The 16,218-nt window shown below is 37.8% G+C and overlaps 2 long non-coding RNA genes across 3 annotated transcripts in view; one reads left to right on the top strand and one right to left on the bottom strand.

Annotated features, from left to right (window-relative positions):
* LOC141570698 (uncharacterized) overlaps positions 1-16,218 on the top strand; it is a 444,094-nt gene that overhangs the window by 180,226 nt on the left and 247,650 nt on the right. The window lies entirely within an intron of this gene.
* The window catches only part of LOC148758481 (uncharacterized), a 46,285-nt gene that overhangs the window by 23,617 nt on the left and 6,450 nt on the right, over positions 1-16,218 (bottom strand). Inside the window, exon 2 of the long non-coding RNA XR_016020627.1 lies at positions 8,336-8,420. This is a non-coding gene — a long non-coding RNA (uncharacterized LOC148758481). The remainder of the gene's footprint in view (positions 1-8,335; positions 8,421-16,218) is intronic.

Here is a 16,218-nt window from a genome sequence, read left to right as displayed (position 1 = left end):
CCATGACAGGACAGGAATTTGAGAGGCCCAAACGAAGGAGAATTTTACAGGGACTAGGGTCAGTTCCAGACCCTGGCCCACAGCTCAAAAGCAATTTATTCGTTTTTGACAAGTATGATACTTAGTTTCTGGTGATGTGTGAAACAAAATGGTTACAGCTTGCAAGTCCTTATAGCCAATGAACTTGGAGACAGAAAATTAGATCTAGGTGTGTTCATGGGCTAGAACAAGCCAGTTTGCTGGTTTAAGTATCTCTGATGATGGTGTACTTGCTGTGGTGGCCATCTGTAAAACGGTCTTTGAAAAGCTCCCAGAGAGCTCTGTGTTCTCCTAGAGAAGTCCCCATTCAAACAAACTTGGAGGATCTGAAGTTTTATTGGGAACCAGGGACTTGCCATGGTGCAAAGAAGCTTTTGCAACTGCTCATTATGGAGCCTCCCCTTGAAAGGTCTCCATATTTTTACTCAGCTTGATGTTTCAGTTGGCCTGGGCTCACTTTGGCCAGAAGATTTCTGCCTTTTCTTTAGATTGTTTTCTGGAGAATGAAGTCATTCTTTGAGAACAGTTTACAGAGGTTTTCGGCAGCCACCAGGCTATATTGGGACTTGCAAGCCTCTGTAGCCCTCCCAATATTCTCTGTCTGGGGGAGCAGGTGGTATTCAGAATGAGCAAGGATATTTGAACCAGTGGGTGATTTGTTGCTTACATTAGGAGAGCTAGTAGAAATCCTCCTAGGAGGGCTGCCATTTAACTTATATGTCTCCCATCTTTTTATAATTTCTCATCTCCCAGACTTTTCCCATCATCCAACACCATGTTGTCATATGATTTTGTAACAGGTATGAAGTGAATATTGACTGGGATGTGGAGGTTACTCTGCCAGAGATAGAGACACCACTGGCTACACCCAGACACCAAAGATGTCCAGCATGGTCTTTTAATGATGATCATGCCCTGTGCTTCACACTGTTCCAGCCTGAACTGGTGGGCTTCCATCACTTCTCTACACTCTGACCTTGGGAATTCCGAACTTAGCTCTGGAAAATCAAATGCCCTATTTCTGCCCATTGTGTGTTTACTTTGCCCCAGAACCTATCTTCCATGTGTCTCACTCCAGACTTCAGATCTGATTTCCAGTTTTGATCTGCCCAGAGAGAGGGTTTCAACAGGAACTCTTTTTTTTCTTGACACCAGCAAGCTTTGATGAGATAAATCACTCGCAACTGTTCTGCGAGGATAATTATCTTAAGTGTAAAGAAATGAAAACTGGCAATTTGTTCTAAAATATTATGTGTTATAAAGAAACTATAAGGAGTTTCTTGCATTTGGGGTATAGCAAAAATGGAATGACAAACACTGCTATGAGAATGTCGATTGTTACAAGTTTTCTGAAGAGCAACGTGGAAAAATATTTGAGGAACCTTAAAAATATGCTTATCTACAAAATATGTTTATCTAAAAATTTCTTTTAGAAATTTCTTTTAGAAATTTTATCCAAATAAAAAAGTGAAGAGACACCAAATATTTATTTAAACTGACTTCATTGTGAGTAATTAGCATAACCCAAGTGCTCCAACTGGAAATTAGGTAAATATTAAGCTGATCCATATGAAATTACTGCGAGTTGACAAATTTTGACCTGCAAAACAGCTTTTTGTATGGTTCAACCTAATAAATTGTGGGATGTTCTCATGCCAGACTTCTGTGCAAGTATTGAAAATAATATTTTTAAAGACTATTTAATACTCATGAATAAAATGCTGTATAGCAAAAGTAGGATATGAAAATAACTACATAGCATGAGGTCACTTTATTTTATTAAAATAAGTGTTTGTTTATATATGTACATGATTGGAAAAATGACTGGAAGAAAATATTCATGTTAATAGTAGTTCTCTGGGTGATTAGATTATTAATTTTTTGTTTTACTTTTATCTTTATTCCTTTCTGTCTCCTCCGAATTTGTGTGGTTATAATAATACTCGTATTCTGCATTTCCTCTTAAAGTCACATAGTAAGCATTTTCCATGTTGTTGCCTACTCTTCAAAATCATTTTAATGGATTCACAATAATCTCTTTAGTAGAAGTCAATCAATTATTTAAATATCTCTCAATGGTAGGCTTTTAGGCCTTTCCTTTCCTCTCCTCTCTCCTTCCCTCCCTCCCTCTTTTCTTCCCTTCCTCCACCTTTTCTGCCCTTCCTTCCTTCCTTCCTTCCTTCCTTCCTTCCTTCCTTCCTTCCTTCCTTCCTTCCTTCCTTCCTTCCTGTCTTATATAAATAATGCAAGACTCCCCTTCCCATATCTTGGATTATTTCCATAAAATATATTCTCAGAAGTCAAGTCTCTGTTAGGCATGGGCGGTGGAGGCGAGAGAATAAACTAGAAGCTGAATGTTGCCCATGTACTTCTTGAGAACCTCACCCCTGAACCCTGTCAGCCTTTTGAAATGCTGGAAAGACACTGTTCCAACACCATTTCTTGTTGTTAATGGAAATATCATTTCCCACAGTTCTGATTCCAAGGAAGCAGCATTTTAAACCTCAGCTCAGGTGGAACAGCTTAGTGTGTGCATTCCTGCTAAACCTAGGAGAAAAACTTACAGAATGAGATAAAGATGTTGCCAATCGGTTGGCACACGTAACTTCCCAGTTTTCATTATTCCTCTTTGTCCAGTGACATTTGCATACCTTAGGCTGCCCAGTGCTTACTTGGCATAAACCCACCTGGACGTCCATGCCGAGGGGTTCAGAGGAAGACTATACGAATGTGGGGTGCATGGTGGTGAGGCTTGGTGTGATGCAAGAGGCTTCCAATGTTACCCACCCACTGGTAAAATGTGGATTGGAGGCATACTGTCTATTCCTTGCGAAAGCTTTCATGTCTGGTCACAACTTTAAATTGGTCTGCCATCTTGTTTTTGTTTGAACAAAGAAAGGTATAGGTCGTCAGAAGACACAGGAGGACGGCATCCCATAGCCTCCATGATATATGGGAGGTACACCATTTCTATCCCTCAGACATGGATGTCCCCATGTGAATGGGTGTCTGCTGGGGGTCTGGCCCAGCTGGGGGTCTAGGCCAAGCCAGCTGCAGGAGAACTTGGGGGTGTGTGAGTTTTATTAGGGGACAGGAAAGCAGCTACTGTGTGCTGGTTCATCCGCAAGCACGTATTGAGCTACTGCTATGTCTCAGATGATAGGCTGGACCTGGAAATGGTAGCTTAATGAAACATACTTCCGGCTATCCAGGTGCTCACATGAATGGATGAGATAGGCAAGTGAATGCGTCATTTAGAGGCCACGAGAGACAGTGACAAAGAGGTATAAAGAGAGTTGTGAAGAACACAGAAGAGAAGCATCAAGACTGGGGAGGCTTCTAGAGGAGGTGAAGTTTGACTTGGATGTTGAAGAATGAGTGGTGTGCTGCTACCAGGTGGTTGAAGAAGGGAAGAAAGTACCTTGCCATGGAGGGGCAGCCCAGACTATGCAAGGCTGGGGGTGGGAAGGCTTCTCTCTGAGCCCTGAGCGAGCACTTTTGCTGACCCCTTGATTGTGTCAGCTCCCTTTGCAACCGCTGGCAGCGAGCGGTGGCTGCCTTGTTCACAGCCTCGGACAGCAGAGCAAGGGCTATTTGCAAGAAATAAACTGTGAATGCCCAAGTCTAATAGCCAAGCAGTATGCCTCTTTCTTCATCCGGATCTTTTCTTTCTTTTTGAAGTGTTTAAATGACAATATCGTGATTAGCTATTTTTAACTGTGAAAATGACTCATGTTTCTCATTAAAATTTCAAACGATACATGAACATATAAGGAACAGAGTAAGCATCACCCCATTATAGGGCCATTGCTCAAGCTGGTTTCTCTGCCTGGATCACTACCCCACCCCACCCCCCATCCTAGGGACAGAGTTCTATATCAACATATCTGCTTCTGTGGTATATTTAATGGAAGTGTGTTTTCTTTTGTATGGCTAAATCATTAATTCATTATTGTTTTTAACTGATGTCTTATTAATTGATTTTTAGGTAGTTTAAAATGTTTTTTTCTAGTATAAATAATTCTGTAAGAAGCATCCTTTTATATACATCTTTTGTCTCAGGATAAATTCCTAAAAGTAGAATTACTAGATCAAATGATATGCACATTAAATTTTTGATATGTCTTGCCAAATGCACATTGCCCTTCTGGAATGTTTAATCAGTAATATGTAAAGTAGCATTTTCCCACGCTCTACCAACACTAGGAAGCCTCAGTTTATAAAACCTTTGGCTATCTGATGAAATTATATTGTTTTAATTTACTTTTATTTGTTACTAATTCAATCATTTTTCGTCTGTTCATCTATCCTTTTCACGTTTTCTTTCGTAAATGTCCTGTTCATATTCTTTGCCCATTCTTTTTTGCATTGGGATACTGATCTTTTTCATATTAAAGATTTGCAGGTGTTTTTAAAAATATATTATGGGCATTGACACTTTGCTATACCTACTGCAAATATTTTTTCCATGTATCATTTGACATTTAATTTTTTATGTTGTGGTTTTTCCATATAGAGGTTAAAACAACAAACAAAATAAGATAGCCATCTAATCACCTTTTCTTTTGTGATTTTGTATTTTTATATCATTCTCTTTATCCACTTCTGATCATATTGTCTCATTATTTGTGCCTGACTGAATCTGAGGCTTGGATGAAAGTCAGATGGCTAAGGATTCATTCTAATAAGACAGAGACTGTGTTGATGAAAATGGGGGCACATCTAAAAATGTGTCTGAGATTATTTCTGTCCTCTCATTCCATGACTTTGTCTTTTTCTGCATGGATTGTGGGGTCCCCATGCTGTGGTTTCAGGACAGTTGGAGGGCAGGATTATGTAAGATGACCTTTCAACAAACACACAAAATGAGGAAAATATCTCTTCTTTAAGAAGAGGGCTCTCTGCCAGTCCCATTGTGGACAGGGCAGTACTAATGACCAAACTGAGCCTAAGTAACAGAGAAGACTAAGACAAATTGATGGAGAAGATAAAATCCATTCTGAAGAGCTAAGGTGAAATAGCCATCATTTGTTAAGTGTCTACTCTGTGTACAACATCTTACATGATAGATATTCTTGTCCCCATTTTACATATCTTAAAAACTAACCAACAAACAAAGCTTACAGAGGTGAATGACTGGTCTAAGGCCATGTAGAAAATAGGTAGAAGAATCTGAATTGGAATTCTGATCTGAGCTGAGTCCAAAGCTATAATAGTAACAACAACAAAAAGTTAGTATTATTGAGTACTCCTCTTGACAGGCATGCTAAAAGTGCTTTGCATCTGTTAGTTTTTTTTTTTTTTTTTTTAAGGAGGGCACAGCTCCCACGGGCCCATGCATGGATCAAACTGGCAATCCTGGTGTTATCAGCACCATGCTCTAACCAACTGAGCTAACCAGCCATCCCATAGCTCTTTTAATATGGAAGCAACCTTTTGAGATAAACATTTCTAAAGATGAAAATGCTGAAGCCCAGAGCAGCTAAGTAGCATACCCAAGGTCACATAGCTAGTAAGTTGCAGAATCAAGAATTGAACCAAAACATTCTGAGTTTTGATACCTGTGCTCTTTTCTTAATCCAGATCTTTTCTTTCTTTTTAAATTTTATTTTTAAAGACAATAACTTTATTATTTATAATTATTAAATCTCCATCCTTATTAAAATTTCATGTACTTCAAACAAATCATTGTTTCCATCACTCCATGCTGCTTGCTCCCAATATATGTTCTGAATTAGCATTCGTCCTTGGGAGAGTGTAGCACCTAATTCTCACCCTCCATGCTTAGAAGGTTATGTTCCTGTCTGTATCTTCATGAAAATATATTTTTTGGGTAACTACTAAATGGGGAAAGGAATAATTTATATAATTACCAGGCAATCTTGGTATTGTCAAGCGTGACCAAAGTACCTGGAAAAGTTAATAAGTGAGTGATTGTTTAATTACTTAACTACTAATGATTTCCCAGGAATCGAACCATTTGGTTTTGCACCCGAACATTTTCTATTAAGTTGATTGAGAATAACCTGTAAGACAGCAGAGTTGTGAGCTCCAAAGGTCATTGCATTGGGGTTGCCATTATTGATTCTACCGTGGGGTTCCACTAAAACATTGATTAAGGTATTGACTAGTTATTTAGTGCATCCTCTCAGTAGGCATGCGTAACACACTGGATGATCAAAAATAAATTGTGCTTTCAAAATCTTGCTCCCCAGTCTGGAACCTTTTCCTATGATGCACTTATATTTTCTTTCAATTGGTGTCCTTACTGAAAAACATTTTCCCAAAGCTTGGTCATATATTAAATTTGAGTATATAAAAGATGAATGCCAGATTTCAGAAAATCTTTTGATGCATAGATAGCATTTTTATTTGGGAATTTCCTCCCTGCCTTCACTTCCCTCCCACACACATATATAATCCAACTAACTTCTCCCTCCCCTCAACTAATCGGTTTTGGGATATTCAGCAAGGACTGGGGAATGAATAATTCAATGAGAGTTATTAAAAAGAAACAAAGGAAGATATTTATTCCTGGATACAAAGAGAATGTTTCTTATCTTTAGAGTAGGGCTTCTTATTAATAGCAGGGCCAGACTCACCTGCAGTGCTGGTTAAAACACAGATTCCTGGGTCCCACCCATAGAGACTCTGATTTGGTGGGTCTAGGGTGAACCCTGAGAATTTGCATTTCTTACAAGTTCCCATGTGCTGCTCATTGTGGTGGTTTTAAAACATAGCCACAAATTCTTCAACACTCTTCCCTTTTAGCTGCCCTATACCTCTGTTTCTCTATATTCATTTAACCGATACGGCCTATAGATTTTACCCTGCAAATGTTTCTCACACCTGCTGATTTCTTTGCACTGACTACCACTGGCCAAATTTCTACCCTCTTCATCTCTCACCTGGACTATTGTAATTATCTCTTTCTTCTTTTCCCTGCCTCTAATACTGCCCTTACCTTAAATCCATTTACCACTCTAGATAGTATAACCATCTAATACTAAAATCAATTCCTTCTTGTGTTTTTTTCCTATAAATTTGTCATGCATCTTTCAAAACTCACTTCAGAAATGATCTTCTCAAGGAAGCCTTCTTTGTTGGGCTAGATGGTTCTCTTCTGTCTTACATATCCCCCTGTGCACACTGTTAACTTAATTTATTTTCCATTTATTGAAACTGTGTGCAGTGGTTTCTTCCATTAGAATGTAAGTCCCTTCAGGCAGAAATCATAGCTTACTCATTTGTCTACAACAACCACCTAAGACAGGAACATAATAGTTGCTTAATAAATGTCAGACTACACTAAGCAGTAACACTGGATTAGGTGGTAAGGACATGTTGGGCAGGAGGAATTCATTCATTCACATATTTATCGAGCACGCTATGGGCTGAATTGTGTCCCCCCATTCATACATTGAAACCCTAATCCCCAATACCTTAGAATGTGATTATATTTGGAGAGAAGGTCTTTAAAGAGGTAATTAAGAGAAAATGAGGCCATTAGGATGGTCCCTAATCTAATCTGACTGGTATGTTTATAAGAAGAAGAGATTTAGACACAGATACAAGGAGAGAAGACCATCTGTAAACTAAGGTTAGAGGTCTTAGAAGAAATCAACCCTGTGCCAACACCTTGACTTCAAACTTATAGCCTTTAGAAATTGAAGACAATATATAGATGATGTATTACAGAATTGTACACTTGAATTCTGTGTAACTTTACTAACAATTGTCACCCCAATAAACTTTAGTTAAAAAAGAAAACAGAAAAGAAATGTAAGACAATAAATTTAGGTTGTTTAAATCACCCAGTCTGTGGTACTTTGTTATGGCAGCCCTAGCAAACTAAACACCTATTATGTATTAGGTGTTATTCCAGGTCTTTCGGAGGCTTAGATGAATCCCATACACAGGTCCCCTGCCCTCATCTCATGGAGCTTGCAGTCTGCTGGGTGTCTCTTAGATGTGAATGGCTCTTTAACTTAACAGGGTAAATGGGCTATGCATGAGCATCTATGGGTACACACAGGATGACACAACCCAATACCTGATCTCAAGGAATTTACAACATAAATTCAGAGATAATGCTTAACATGCATAGTAAAATGAAGAGACAATTCAAGACCAACTTAGACTGAGGACAAAAAAATGTCTTTAAGAATGCCAAAATGGTGGTGGTGGGTGGGGGATTGTTTAGGACAAAGCATATGGAGAGATTGTTCATTCAAAGACTTCAAGGAGGTAGAATTTCAGATAGGCAGAGCTTAGACGAAAAGGAGCAGGGCTATACCTGGGAAAAGAGCAGAAGGAGCAACAATCCAGAAGCCATGAGCCTGATGCTTTCAGGGCTAGACTGGAGACAGCAGCAAAATCACCTGTTGGAGAATAATAAGAGTTATTAATAGTATAATAATTGCCGCTAGTTACATGTATTTTCTGTGTGTCAAGCACTGTGTGACATGCGTTGTAAACATTGGCTCATTTTCTCTTTAAGCCTAAGCTACAAGTAGGTATTATTTTCTTATTACAAGTTAAAGCCTAAGACTCAGAGCAGTAATTGTCTATGGCTATTGCAGGTCATTTGTTAAAAGAGTAAATGAAAGAAGAGATGATACCTACCCAATAATTGATAAGGAATCAATGTGAGATCTTTTAACAGAGGAAACAATAAAATGAAAATAATTGAAAGCTTAATCTGATATCCATTTGTAGGGTGATATAGATCAGTGGTTCTGAAACTTGGCTGCACTTTACTGTGTTTCCCCGAAAATAAGATCTAGCCGGACAATCAGCTCTCATGCATCTTTTGGAGCAAAAATTAATATAAAACCCGGTATAGTATAATATAATAATAGTAATATAATAATATAATATAATATAATATAATATAATATAATATAATATAATATAATATAAAATACCAGGTCTTATATTAATTTTTGCTCCAAAAGATGCATTAGAGCTGATTGGCTAGAGCTTATTTTCGGGGAAATACGGTAGAATTATCTGGACAGCTTTGAAAAATCCTGGTGCCCAGATATACCCAAATACCTAAGATCTTTACCAGAAATCTCTGTTCCTCTAAATCCTTCCTCCCTGTCTTCTCCTCTCCCATACACACACACCCTGAACCCCAGTTCCTTCCACCTCTTTTATTTCCATTGTAGTTATTTTTATTTTATTTCACCCATTTAACATTCCATATAAGACTGTTTTAAAAATGTGGTGCCCAATATGAACTTTCCTCTTGTAGCAAATTGCCCGTCTCTTTCTTAGTATTGCCAGATTTAGAACAAGAAAGCCACAGGCCCTTTTTAAATGTCTCTGCATAGTTATTCCATCTCCTATATCTACTGTAAATTTCTTTGTGTTTGTCTGCCTATTTTTGCTTCTTTTACCCACCGAATCCTCCACGTGTTAAGAACCACACCTGTTTTATTTACCATGAACACCAACCAGCACAAAGCAACTTCACAGGTAGTAGAAACTAATTTTTTCCAGAAAGATGTCAAACAGCCCTTTCTAAATGAGAAAGGTTAAGGGCTTGCATAGCCCAGCTGAGCAGATTAGCTTTAGCTTCAGTGTGAATTTTAAATTAAGATGGAAAACACAGCTGACAGGGTGAGAGCTGTATGTTTCCTTCTGCCCACCGAGGCTGGGCCTGGCCAAATGTGGGTTGGCTCAGAGAGCCTTTTGATCTGGGTTACAGCACAGTATTCTGCCTGAATGCTCATCCTCACTCCATTTCTATTTCCCTCCAGGCAACACAATCAATCCTCTTAGACAGTGGTTCTCAGATTCATTCCCCCAAGAGTTCATAGGGCTGAAAATATAAATAGGGTCAAGAAAAGTTTCAGTAAATTAATGAAAGGCAGGCCCACTGATTTGTGTTAAGGATGTGAGTTATCCCTGCCTCTGATTTCATCACCCAGACTAACCCTCTCTTAACAAATGTCTGCTTGGCCCTGTTCTCAGTGATGGCCAAACTGCATTTCTTACGTGTTTCAGGAATACAGCTGTGCAGTGAGGTCACTGATTCTACATATATCGGGGACAAATTTAGTCCGAGACACTCAAGTTTCAGTGAGTGATGCTGTCCTACATGTTATCATGGAATCCCTACATGAAATGGAAGTTTCAGATAATCCTGGCTCTGTCTCCTGTTCTAATAGTCCTTAAATATTTGTTTTGTTCAATTTTGTTTTTCACTTAGAACAGCAGAAATTTATTCTCTCACAGTTTTGGAGGCCAAAACTCTGAAATCAGTCCCCCTGGCCTGCAGGAGGTTGTGGGGCAGAATCTGTGCCTTGTCTTTTCCAGCTTCTGGAAGCTGCCAGCAACATCACTCAGATCTCTGCTCCTGTCTTTACATCGCCTTCTCCTCTGTGTATCTAATCTCCCTCTGCCTCTCTCTTATAAACACTTGTGATGGCTTTTAGGATCCACCTACATAATTTAGAATAATCTCATCTCCAGACCCTTCACTTAATCATACCTGCAGGAACTTTGTTACCCAGGGTAACACAGTTTCCAGGTGTTAGGACCAGGGATTAAGAAATCTAAATCCAGGTATCATGGTAGAAATTTATTTCTCTCATAAAAGAAATTGAGATAGGCCAACAAGTGCTGGTAAGGCAGTTGTACAATGTAAGCAGAGTGATAGTTCTTAAGTATTGGCCAAATACGTTGTAAGTAAATTTTAAATTAGAGTGGTACAAATGTCTGATAAACTTCTGAGCAAGCAGTCTGTGGTTGATTCTAGTAATACCAATAAGAAAAGCATGCAGGAGCACCTAAGGGAGCATTCTGAAGAAGATGCCTGCTTCTGTCTCTAAGATACCCAGCCAAAGGAATTCCTTCTTCAAGAAGATGGAGACAGAGCTTACTACCAAGTCACTTCAGTGCTGCCTTTCTGGTAAAGTGGAGAGGACAACTTAGAATTTCTTTTAAAAGGTGTTGACTTTAGGCCTCATTATTTTACTTTCAGAAATTTCCCCAACATTGCAAATAACTTATGCAGAGTGAAGGATGGCAGGTCAATTAGCTGCCAAATCAAGGATGAGAGGACTGGGGGATGTTTGTACTGGAAAATTCCACTTAGTTGAACAGCCAGGGTCCAGGCGAAGCTGACATTCAGGAGAAGATAAATACAAACAGTGTTTTCCTGGGGCCTCTAATAATGTGGCAGCAGAATGAACAAGCTAAAGAAATTCAACCAAAAGCAGACAATAGCAACTTCCTTTTGCTTTAGAATAATAAGAATAGTAACTACAACAAACTATGGGACAAAGCTCAGGAGTAACAATAAACAAAAGAGATGAAATATGCCTTTGACTCTTGGGGTTCCAAATGGTGAGAACAACTTGCCAAGGATGATTGTGTGACCACTGAACACAAACTCTTTCCTTGGCCATCCAACAATGAGAGCTGAAGAGCATGAGGGGACCAGGGAGTCTTCCTGTGTGAAAGGTAGGATTGCAAGCTCAGATGCTCCTGAGGCCTGAGCTCCATCACTAAGCTGAAAAGCATGATTTTCTTAGCAACTTAAATTGTCAAATGGCTGAAGGGGCATAGGGCCTGCTTTGTTAGGAGGAAGCATTCATAACCCTGGATTTAGTTAAGTAGAGAACAGTTCTTAATAGTCTCTGAAATGAGGAAAACAAAAACTCTAATTCTTTAAGGAAATCAACTGAAAACCAGGAATGGCAAATATCATTAGAATATTCAATTTATTGTTCATGAATGCTAATATGATTGAACAGATGCAGATAGACTGCAAAATTATACATTTTCCTCTAAGTTTTCATGGCCTGGCTCATTGTATTATTTGAGTGAGTCAGGGTGATGTATGAGTTTCATGCGTCCTAAGCCCTCCTAAAGCTGGGGTGTGCCCCCCTAGCAGGCAAGGCCTGTTGCACTATTAAAACAAGTTATTAGCTGTTCTTGCTGCCAAATATGAGATGATTTTTTCCCTAGATGTGGGATAATCAGTGATAAAACTGTCCAGTCTGAGCTTTTTATCATAAATAAAAAGTGAAAACTACTTCATCATGAGGTAACACAGCATCTTAATAGTGAATCCAGACAATTTTATAAAAAAGACTTTATGGCACAATGGAAAAGAGAAAACTTGATGCCACTGCTGGTAATTATGGTCCAGAGGGAGAAGTCATTAATAGGCTGAAAGATGCTAAATGTACAAGTTAAGAATGATAGTTATTCTTTTGGATTATGTTTACCTTTAAGGCTTTCCCCCTTTGAGATTTTTTTTAAAGCTGGTAACATCAGTTTAAACTCTAGACATTCAAACAAAGTTTTATGAAGTCCAGCTTTGATAAAATCCTCCGTATTTATTCTGATGTGTGGTAGGAAGGTATAGGGTGGAGGGTAGAGGTTCATTATGGTGAGATCCTAAATTTAGCAAGATATTTTCTGAAGTCAACTTAAAATTGTACAAGTTCACATGAATTTCCCTGACTCATTTTTGTTTTTAACAGTTTTGTTGAGGTTGTCATACCGTAACTGCACATATTACGATTTTGATACATTTGACATATTCATACACCCATGAAACTATCACTGTAATCAAGAGAGTGAATATAGCCATCACTCTCAAAAAGTTTGGGTCCCTTTATTATATCTTCTCCTCTCCCCTTCACACTCCACCCTCCATCCCCTGGCAACCACTGGTTGATCATTATAGATTAGTTTACACTTTCTAGAATTTTATATAAATGGAATTATATAGTATATATTCCATTTTGCCTTGCTTACTTCCCTCAGCATAATAGTTTTGAAATTCACCCATTTTTTAATTTGTATTAATAGTTTATTTCTTTTGATTCCATGTAGTATTACATTGTGTGAGTATATACCAAAATTTGTTTATTTAACTTTTGATAGATATTTGTGTTATTTCCAGTTTGGGGCAATTACAATAAAGAGTTTAAGGACATTCATGTAAAATTCATTACATGGACATAGTTTTCGTTTTCTTTTTTTTTTTTCTTTTCTCATTGATGGAATAGCTGGATTGTATGGTAGGTGTATGTTTAATTTTCAAAATTTGATGTTATATTTTCCTCTCATTGAGTTCAGAATATTTTAAAATTTGAAAACTTCTTTGACTCATGGGTTATTTAGAAGTATGTTGTTTAATTTCCAAATGTTTGCAAATTTTTCAGATAATATTTTGTTTTGGATTTGTAGTTTAATGTCAGTATTTTCAAAGAACATAATGTTGTACAGTTTCTATTCGTCTAAATTTGTTAAGGTTTGTCTTATGGCACAGAATGTGGTCTATCATGATGAACAGTCCATGTCCACTTGAGAAGAATGTGTATTTTACTGTTGTTGGATAAAGTGACCTATACATGTCAGTCAGGTCAAGTTGGTTGGTTGTGTTGCTAGTCTCTTTTATATCCTTATTTTCTGTCCATTTTTCCTATCAGTTACTGAAAGGTAAGTGTTGAAACTTCAAAAATAATTGTAGATCTGTCTATTTCTTCTTTGTATATTTTAAGTCCTATTGTCACTTAGATACATAGTCAGAATTATTACGTTTTTGTGGAGAATTGGCTCCTTTCTCATTTATTGTCACACTTTAGTCCCTGTAATATTTCTCATTCTTAAGTCTATTTTTCCTGATATCAATATAACTTCTCCAGTTATCTTTTTATTAGTATTTGCATGCGATATCTATTTCCATTCTTTTACTTTTAACCCAGCTATTAATTATATTTAAAGTTGACTTTTTTGTAGGCAGCATATAGTTGGGTCTTATTTTGATTTTTATCTAATTGGATAATCTTTATCTTTTCACTGATGTGTTTAGGTAGTTTACATTTAATATAATTATTGATATGGTTAGTTTTAAATCTATTATCTTGCTAAATGTTTCCTATTTGTATCATCTATTCTTTTTTTTTCTCTTTTTGATTGACTTTTTATGACTCCATCTTTATCTCCACTAGCAGTTTATTATTTATACCACTTTAAAACAACCTTTCTAGTTTTGCTCTAGGATTTACAATATACATATTTAATTAATCAGAATTCAAACAATGTTAACCATTTTGTAAGGGTGAAATTTGGTAGATAAATAATATAATTAAACTTAGCTAGTTTGCAGTTTAGTCCATCCTGATATTCATCTATTTTCTCTTTGTTTCTCCTTTGATTAACTGAAGAACTCTGTTCCCTTTTCCAAGGCTACCCATCCCTTGTTAATTAACAAACATCCTAACCGAAAAGAGCAGCTTCTTTAATCCTCAGGACCTTGGGACCCAAGATCACAACTCCCTAGCAGTTTTTCTTCACAGATGGCAATAAACAATGAGATTTAAGATAACACTGAGGCAGACCTGAGGCCTCAGAAGACCCCAGGGGACCACTTCTCAACTATTAGCCATGAGGCCTGCTTTCCTTTGTTCTTTCCCATTTATCGGCATATTGGCTCAGTCTGCCATCTTCTCTAGCTGCTGACATCTAGAATAAAGGATGCCTTTCTCCTCACCAACCCTGTTACTCTAATTTTTTTGGACTGTTGGGGCGGCAAGTGGCACTGAACCTGAGTTTGGTAACAATTTTATCTGTCGTATAAGAACATTGTAACAGTATATTCCTAATTCCTCCCTCCTGTGCTTTGTTTCGTTATATGTTTTACATATGCTTTAAACACACAATATATTGCTACTGTTTTTGCTTTAGATAATTACCTTTCAGAGCAATTAAAAATAAGAAAAAATAAATTTTATGTTTCCCATCATTTATTACATTTCCAGAGCTCTTCATTTCCTGTGAAGATGCAAATTTCTGTCTGATAATTTACATCTTTGACCTGAAGAACTTCCTTTAACATTTCTTTGTAGTGAAGATCTAATGGAAATGAGTTAGTTGAGCTTTTGTTTGTGTGAGAAACCCTCTATTTCTTCCATTCTCTTTGAAAGCTCTTTTCTGTGGGTTCAGAATTCTGAATTGAGAGGTGTTTTAAAGTACTTTAAAGACATTACTGCATTGTCTTTTGGCTTATGTGGTTTCTGATGAAAGTCTACTCTTATCCTTATCTTTGTTTCTCTATACTTAGTGTAGCTTTTTCTCTCTAGCTGCCTTCAAGATTTTCTCTTTGTCATTGTTTTTTAGTAGTTCGAGCTTTCCAAACCTGATACTTTTCTGTGAATGGTTGTAGAATAGTAGGTCAAATATTCTAAGTACAATGGGGATTTCATGTGTCATTGTTGGCTTGAAAATGTAGGGGGTCATTTGGAAAGGATCTGAGAGTGGCTATTAAGAGCTGAGAGCTATCCCTGGCTAAAAGCCAGCAAGACAGTGGGGACATCAGTCTTACAACCACAGGAGCCAAATTCTATCAATAACCATAATGACCTTGGAAATAGATTCTTCCCCAGATCCTCCCGATAAGAACCCAGCCCAACTGACACCTTAATTTTGACCCTATGAGACCCTGGGCAGAAAATCCAGTCAAGCCTGCCTGGGCTTTTAACCTTCATAGCTGTGAAGTAACAAATGGGTATTATTTTTAAGCTTCTAAATTGTGGTAAATGATTACACAGTAATGCAAAACTAATATGGTAGTCTACCCAACATCCTGCAAATTATGAGGTTTTCCACTTCTGGCTAGTGGAAACAAGCACTGCTCCCTGTTCTGTGGTTGCTCTGAATTCTGCTCCCTTTAATCCTTTTGTATGGTTCTTCCCGTGGCTTCTGGTACTTTCCTCACATTCATGTGTTCGTCAGTACTCAGCTGAATACTCAGGGGTGTCCTGAAGCTCTCCAGAGTTCTCTCTCTGAACAGCTCTCTCCATTCTGGTACTTTGCTCTAAAAATTTTAGCCACCTTATACTCCTGGCTCTGTCACCTCAACCCAGAGAGACATTCAGGCTGTGCTTGGGTACTTTCTCCCTGTACTGCAGACTGGGTACAGGAAGTAAGCTGGTGATTAGGGCACACTTAATTCGTTTAATGTTTCTCGGAGATCACTGTCCTTTGTTGCCTCGTGTCCTATGTCTTGAAAGCCATTGTTGCATATATTTTGTCTTGTTTTTGGTTGTTTCAGGAAAGAGTGTAAATTCAGTCTCTGTTATTCTATCTTTGTCTGAAGCAAAATTCCTCGGTTAAATGCATTTGGAATCAGGCAATGTTTAAATCCGGAGT

Source organism: Rhinolophus sinicus, chromosome 3 (genome assembly GCF_057876585.1).
Source record: "Rhinolophus sinicus isolate RSI-liver-muscle chromosome 3, RSI-T2T, whole genome shotgun sequence".
Taxonomy (NCBI): Eukaryota; Metazoa; Chordata; class Mammalia; order Chiroptera; family Rhinolophidae; genus Rhinolophus; species Rhinolophus sinicus.
Note: the sequence above shows the minus strand (reverse complement) of the source record. Positions and strands in the feature narration are given on the sequence as shown.